Below are 8,241 nucleotides of genomic sequence, written 5' to 3' on the forward strand. Positions count from 1 at the left end.
AGGATGAATGGGAAGTTGAAGCTGAAATCATAAAAGGGAATTTTGTTCAGTAAAAACGAAAACTAAATAAAACCAAAAAGGAAATAAGTATATAAATTACAAACACATAAAAACAAATGAGAAAAGTCAGGAAATGTGTACCTAAAAAACGAAATTTGAGTCATAAATTGTCTCAACTGATCCAATCCCTGGCTCTGTAGACTCTGAGCTGACTCTGGTGGAAATGGCTCAGATAGCTTTTAATTCAGTCAACCAATGCATATTGAGAATCTATTATATCTATTATATTTCTGGGAACATGCTGTGCAACTTGGTTTTCAGATATTAGATTATTCTCCTATACGAGGTTAACATTCATCCCACTTCTATGTGCCCCAAATTGAATGTCAGAACAAAAGTACTAGGCCAAGAATTAGGAGACCTCTGATTTAGTACCAGTTTTCACTTACATCTTGTGTATGTGACCTTAGGCAATTCCTTTCCCCATTCTGGGGTCCACTATCTTCATCAGAAAAAAGGAAGGTTGGTATCTTTAAGGACCTTTCACAAACTATCTTACGATTTTCTGAATAAGTAAAACAAATACACTGAATGCTACTACAAGCAGATATAGCATCATATGGGTGGGGCTAGTCAAGGAAGGCTTCTTGGAGGAATGAAATATGAGCAGAACCTTGTGAAAAGCCGGCTATTTTTAAGATTTTTTTTCTTTTCCTACACAAAAGAGCCAAAGAGCAGGGACACTTGTACTTAAAAGTATACTACAGTAGAAAAACAGGTTTTGTTGTTGGTTGAGTCTGGAAAGGAATCCTGGCTTTGCCATTATTCTAGGACTTTTCAGATTCCTTTCTGTAAAAGCAGGATAGTAATAATATCTCCTTGAGAGGGTTGCTGGGAGAATTTATGAATTATAGTGCTTAGTAAAATGCTGAGAGTAGATGTCCCATATATGACTTTTCTTTTCCTTACCTTTTTCCTGTGCTTCTCTGCTGATGCAGGGCTGGGCATTCAGCAAGTTCTCCATCAACACTGGCCTGTTTATGATTCAGTTTGAAGGCTGAGGCAGCCGGGAAGCCTATGGAGGAACCTAAACTGTTTTTAAAATAGTAAGTGGGTGTGTGTGGTTCAGAGTGTAAATGTTCTCCCAGTGCCATAACATTAGTTCATCAAATTAATCAATTCATCACGTAAACAAGGTCCCTGCTGTTACTCATGGCTTAGCAGGAACTGGGTGTTCTTGCTAACAGGAGGAGGTAGATTATCATAACAACAACTAATTGAAATTCATAGAATCTGGAACTGAAAATATGACCCTTTGTGATATTTTCTAAATAATAGTAACAATTTCACACAATAAACATCACATTGAGAAAGAGGGCCTACCCTGTGGCCATGAGCTGCTGCATTCACAAGGAGGTTATGCTGGAAGAAAGCAAAACAAAATGCCAACATCAACAATAATGAAACAGGCAGGAGTTCTCTCTGAATATAAATGGATGAAAGGCTAAAGTCGTGTTTCAGGCTGGGGAACTGGGTGCATGTTGGGGTGCAGTAGATGTTGGGAGGGAGTCTAGTATAGCAAAAATGCCCATAATCACTCACATATGTGCATAATCCTCTCTACCCCAGCAGAGAAAATGTATGCACATATGTTCAGATGTACTGCTGCATCCCAGAGGTGCCGATGTGTGAGACAGCAAGGTCTTTTCCACTGCGTGAGAGAGGGAAGGTGATTGACTTAAACATCCCCATTTTGGTGCTGATGCACAACTGTCATCTGGTTTTGCTGATTGGTTTCTGTAACCCAGAACAGAACGTAAACCTGGAAGGGGCTGTAGGTGATTTAATTCAAGTTTTCATTGTTCATATGGGGCATCTGTAGTCCAGGGAGAGAAAAGAACTCACCCAAAGACACAAAGAGAATTGGTGACAGGACCAGGACAAGAACAGCAATACTTAGCCCAATAGTGTTTCCCACATGGCTATACCAGCACCACATCTCCATGATGTGCAAGAAAATCTTAGATGATACATGAATAACTTTTTAATTATAATAGTTTTGTGTATATGTATTACTGAAACTCACAATAAGCAGAGCAATGATTTTATGAATAGCATTGCTTAAGATAATGGCAGAAATCATGAAGTTGACATAAAAATGATTGAGGTTTGTGAAACAGCATGGTGATTCTTGAGGCCAGCCAAACCTAGGTTTGAATCCTAATTCAGGAGCTTTCTACTATTTTGACCTCTTGGTCAAGTCACCTTTACTCTCTAAGCCTCCAATTCCTTACCTTTATAAAGTATGGATAATAATAGCTACTTTCAAAGTAACTGTGAGGATTGAGAATAAGTAACTAATAAAACTACGAATATATGTGCTCTGTTTCCCAGAGATTCTACTTCTGGGGATATATCCAATGAAGTGTGTTCTTATAGCTTCATTGATAATACACTTTCAATAGTCAGAAAGCAACTGAGGCCCCCTTTCCAATAACCTGAAAGTTATCAAATGTTACCATTAATCACTTGATCTTGGAAGTAATATTTTCCCAGGGTAGCCTTAGTTGAGACTACAGCCTTGGCCAACATCTTAATTTCAGTTTCATGAGACCCTGAAGCAGAAGACCCAGGTAAGCTATGCACAGCTTCCTGAGCCACAGAAACTATGAGATAATAACTACATATTGCTTTAATCTGATATTTGTGATAATATTGTTACCGAGTAATAGATGACTAATACAATGGAAAAACATGAATGGATTTCAGAAACATGCTTAGCAAAAGAGGCCGGATAAAAAAGTACACATGTTGTGTGATTACCTTTATGTGAAGTTCAAGCATTATATGTTCATATTATATGAACAACAGGTAATACTAATCCATGGTAGTAGAGTTCAGAATAAAGGTTACTCCTGGGGTTTTTTAGTGGAAGGGAGCATTTGGGGATGATTGAAGTATTCAACATCTTGATCTGTGTGTTGACTACCTAGGTATATATTTGTCAAAACTCCTCAAATATATAGTGAAATTAGTGCACTTTACTGCATATGTATTTTACTTAATTACAAAGTAAAGTGAAATAAACCAAAATTCCCTTTGTTATTTTATTTAAATATAAATAAATATTGAACCTAGAAGCACTTTAACACTGAGATAAGTCCCAGTCATTTTTACTCATTTATTTTGAGTTGGGCCCTTGCTAAGTGACTTAAGACCTTGCCAAATTGCTGAGTCTGTTCCTAAACCTGCAATCCTCCTATCTCAGCCTCCTAAGCTCCTGGGGTTAGAGGCATGTGCCACCATGCCTGGCAGAAAATGCCCTTTCAAAGGGTTATAATTCCAACAAAAATGCAAGCATACACTTAAAGTGGTTCAGAAGATGAGCTTTAGTGGCTGAGGTTTTAGCTCAGTAGTAGAGCACTTGCCTAGTGCATGTGAGACACTGGGTACAATCCTCAGCACCACATTAAAAAAATAAATAAGATGGGTCTGGTGGAGCATGCCTGTAATCCCAGCAGGTGGCTGGGGAGACTGAAGCAGGAGGATTGCAAGTTCAAAGCCAGCCTCAACAAATTAGTGAGGCCATAAGCAACTTAGCAAGACCTTGTCTCTAAATAAAATATAAAAAAGGGCTGGGGATGTGTCTCAGTGGTCAAGCACCCCTGGTTTCAATCCCTGGTACCTAAATAAATAAATAAATAAGGGTATTATGTCCATCTACAACTAAAATTTTTTTAAAAAATTTAAAGGATGGGCTTTAGATGTGTCCCCAGGTCCCTTCTTAATGAATGTATTCACTCCAGCATTTCAAGCTATTTCCTCCCTCTTCCTCAAAGGCCTGAGGAGGGGTGGTAGGCTGGACAAGGTAACCCATGAAGCAGTGGATTAGGAGGTCCCACTATTTTGGTTTGGAGTTCTATTTCACTCCATCCCACTCTTTTATTTCCATTTTTGAGAACCACCAGATGTGAAATTATGATTGTCTTATAAAATCCAAACTAAAATTGGAAATTCACTCTAAATAAGTCCTTAGCCAGCCAAGTACCCACCCTTCCTCCATTTGATGATTCTATTATTTATTTATTAAACATTCAGAAGCATTTATTAAATATCTATTCATTGTCATGAACTGCAGGCACTAGGTGGAGAAAGAATAAAGAGGAAAAATGATAAAAGTTGTAGGAACCAAGGAATTGATAATTTCTCAGTGAAGATAGGCATTTAAACAAATGATCTTCACTGGGTTTCCATCTTAATGAATTACCCAAATGGAGATAACTAATAGGTATTTGTAAATAGACTCTGGAATGATGTAGGACTGAGGTAAGAAGGAGGGACTCCTTTTAAAAGAAGTGAAAAATAATAGTGTAGGAATAATTGGAAGGCTAGGAAGGGAGTTGAGAGGAAAGTCAGGGATCAAGGAGAGAACTTTGAAGTGCCTACATTTTAAAAAAGGAAATGATCCAGTAAAGGACAAAAGATGTTGTTGGGAAAAGGAGTGAATAAGGGAAGAGTAATGGACATTTTACTGAGAATCTATGTGCATGGGATTTTGTCCTTTGTTTCTTCTAATAACCTCAGGAGGTGGGCTTCATATTACCCATTTTAGAGATGAGAAAAGTGAAGGTCAGAAAGCCTAAGTGATTTGCCTTAAATCACAGAATAAATAATAGAGATGTATGAACTTAATGCCCCCAAAATTTGGCCCATTGTCAGAAAGAAGCTAATCTGCTTGAGTACAAAATTTTGGTAAAAGACCACAAAACTCCATTTATTTGCTGTTATTCTTATTTAATTCCCTCTGGCTTCCTTGACCAAGTACTGAGACCTGTGACTCAGGCATCTTTCTCTATGCTGCTAGGAAAATGCAGATTTAGGAACTGAATCTTATCTGGTGACTCTAGGATCTGATTTTTATGTAGTGGGGATTGAACCCAGGGATACTTTATCACTGACCTACATCCCCAGATCTTTGTTTTTTTTTCCTTTTTTTAAAAATTTGAGACAGTGTCTTGCTAAGTTGCTGAGGCTGGCCTCAAATTTGCAATCCTGCTACCTCAGCCTCCAGAGTTGCTGGGGTTATCAGCCTGTGCTTTTATCTTTGAAAATGACCCTGGAAATCATCCTTAAAATTGCCAGGGGTGTGTGTGTGTGTGTGTGTGTGTGTGTGTGTGTGTGTTGTCATGGTGGAAGAAATTAAATAAGTCACCAACATGGTCATCTTTACAAGACATCAATATGGAAATCTGGAGGCAGGGAAAGATGTGCTATCTTAAGTTATCTCCAGACCTACAGGTATCTCCTTACCTAAAAGGCTTAGGACAGAAGAATGTTAAACAGCATTTGGTGTTATGGAAGGAACATTCAACTTAGAATGAGAACTTAATATTTAGTAATACTAGTGAGAACTTGTATACATCTTGTCAGTCTCTGACCTTTGATTTCCTACCTATAAAATGGAGTTGGGCAATTGATCTTCAAGTTCCCTTATAACTTGAATATCAAGTGATTCTAGAAGTATTGTATCTTCTATGTAAGAAAGACCTTGCTTACAACTCTTACTCACATATGTATGATATTCCTGGTTCAGAGACCACAGAGAACTTTATCATCTTGGCTGGAGTAACTCAGCCCCTGTTGCTTGTGTCAAACTGTGATGAGTATTTGCTTTATTTGCTTAAACAACAAGAAAGTATCTGTCAGTTCCAGGGCCTTGTATAACAGCTGGCAGCCCCCAAATTTTCTCTACCCCTGGTCTTCCAAACAGTTTTTCTTCTATTCCAACTCAATGCTTGAATATCCAGATCTGGTAGGTTCTGGCACCCAGCTGTTTTCTCTCTGTCCAGCTTATCCTCAATGCCCTCTGATCCCAGAGATTGTGAAAGATGGCCTTTCAACTTCCACAAAGAAAACCACTGTCTGGAAATTATTATATATCTTTTAAATTTTTTTTTTCTTTTCCCCTTTGGCAGTAGTAGGAAAGAAGAAAAGCCAAGCAGAGGGAGCAAGGAAAATTTTCTCTGGGTAGTTACAAATTGCTTTGAGGTCTCAGAGCAGCTCATTGGTTATTATGTGTGTTGCTAAGGCAAATGTTCCAGGCTATGAGGAGACTTATGCAAAAGTATACATGTTTGAGATTAAGACTAAATGATGAATGATGTCAGTTGGGTGCCTGTTTATTCTCTAAAGTGAAGGGTAATCACTTGTTAGCTAATGCAAGACATGATGCCTTGATTACAAGGAATGTATTCAATTCTACTCAACAAATGTGACTTTCAGCCCAGGTCTCTGGCTCCAGATCTGTGAACATAATATGGACCAGTCATCTCTACTCTTTGGGTTGCAGTCCCCCCATTTATACAATGAGATGTGGATCTTCCTTAGTGTTCTTTCTGAAATCAGTATACCAGAGATATATATCAGTATTTTACTGCTGGGGTCTCAGCCTCAGTGAAGACCATTGAAGGTTTTGAGATATGAGATGTAGAGGAGTTAAAAGAACCCTGAATTTGAGGTCCCATTCTCATTTCTTATACTAACGAACTGGATGATTAAGGAAACCACTTCATTTATCAGACTTTAATCATTTTCTTAATCATTGAAAAGAGCCAGTTTATCCCAAAAATCCCTTCCAATTTGGGAATTTTACAAATGCACAAACTTCCAATTAAAAAGACCCATTTATAGGTGTTATGGGGGCATAATTGGGTAAGACACAAGTCTTGCTCCCAATCTAGTAGGGTAAATGGATGTGTATTTTAATTTCCCCTCTTACCTTCTCTGGAATCCTTGGCCCAATTCACAAAACCTTGGCCAACTTTCCAGTACAAAAATTCCTTTAAATGTTCATTTTGAGTGATTCACCAAGTACATATTGACATATAAAGTATTTGAAGAGCAGTTAACTAAAAACACACTCTGTTTTCATATCATAACTTCTTTCCAGTCTAGCTCCACAAGCTTCCTCAATCCTTTGATGTGCCTTTGATTTTCCTTTGTTATCACATACCATGTACATAACTAGTATGGTGCAATGTATCTGACATTATCCAGGTGGACCCTTAGTTCCTGGAAAATAAGTACTAAGCTTTGGTCATTTCTGAGCCCTTCACATGGGGTCTGATACACAAAAAATAATTAATTCGTGTAAAGCAAATAAATGAATGAGAAAATGCATGAAACAAACCTAATATAAGGTAGAAAATAATCAAGGCTGTGAGAGCCATACATAAAGCTCAAGCTTCTGGCAAGTAGTGGCTTGTGTAATTAGGGAAGATTCAATGAGAAAAAGTGTTATGTGACAGTATCATTAAACATAATTAGAAATTCATCTAGGGGAAGATTCTACTGAAGGGAGCCAAGTTAAGGTCTTAGCATTATGAAGGAGGGTATATTCAAATAATGGGGAGCAGTCCCGCTTAGTTGTTCTATAAAGGCTGATGAAGGGATGAAGAGGGCAACTGGTAACATGTGTTAGAGTTAGATTATAGTGAACTTTGAGAACCATGATGAGGGGTTTGAAATTTCTTCTTTAGGCAATGAAAAGTATTTGGTGGTTTTTGAGCAGGTAAACACTTTGATCCAAGGTGTGCTTGATAGAAAGGACTACAGAAATAGTGCCCAGGATGGATGGACTTAGGGTTTCTGTAGTGATGTGAGATAGACTCTGAGGCAGGAAGACAGCCCCCAGTCCCTGCTGTAAGATGGAAGAAGCATTGCATCCTAGCATGCTTGTGAGACTTCAACGATACATAATTTAGTGATAGACACCAACAATCTTGTGAAGGGTGGCCGTTTCTGACAAATAATCACTCTTTCCAGCTATGAACACTAAGTATCAGTGACCCATATATGTATTATCAATTGCCTGAAACATGACATACCAAGACTAACAGGGGACTCTAAATTCTGAGTCTTCATCAGGACTGGTTTCTGTGTGACTTAGCCCATCCAACTGTGGGCTGTTTCCTTTGCAAAGGGGATAATTTCCCTGCCGTAACATTGCCCTCTAGTGGTATTTGTTCTTCCTACAACCAGAAGTACACTTACCCCAGCCTTCCTCTGGAATTGCAGGATTGCTTCGTTGGTATCCTGTCTGTTTTCTCTTTTACCTCTAACTCCTTTTCTCTCTACCTTCTTTATTCAATGATGGAGTGGACTGAGTGAAGTAGAGAAGACTAGAGAGCATTAGCCAATATTACAGATATATAAACAGGCTTAGAAAAGTGAAGCAATTTG

The sequence above is a fragment of the Sciurus carolinensis genome, chromosome X (genome assembly GCF_902686445.1).
Source record: "Sciurus carolinensis chromosome X, mSciCar1.2, whole genome shotgun sequence".
Lineage (NCBI taxonomy): Eukaryota > Metazoa > Chordata > Mammalia > Rodentia > Sciuridae > Sciurus > Sciurus carolinensis.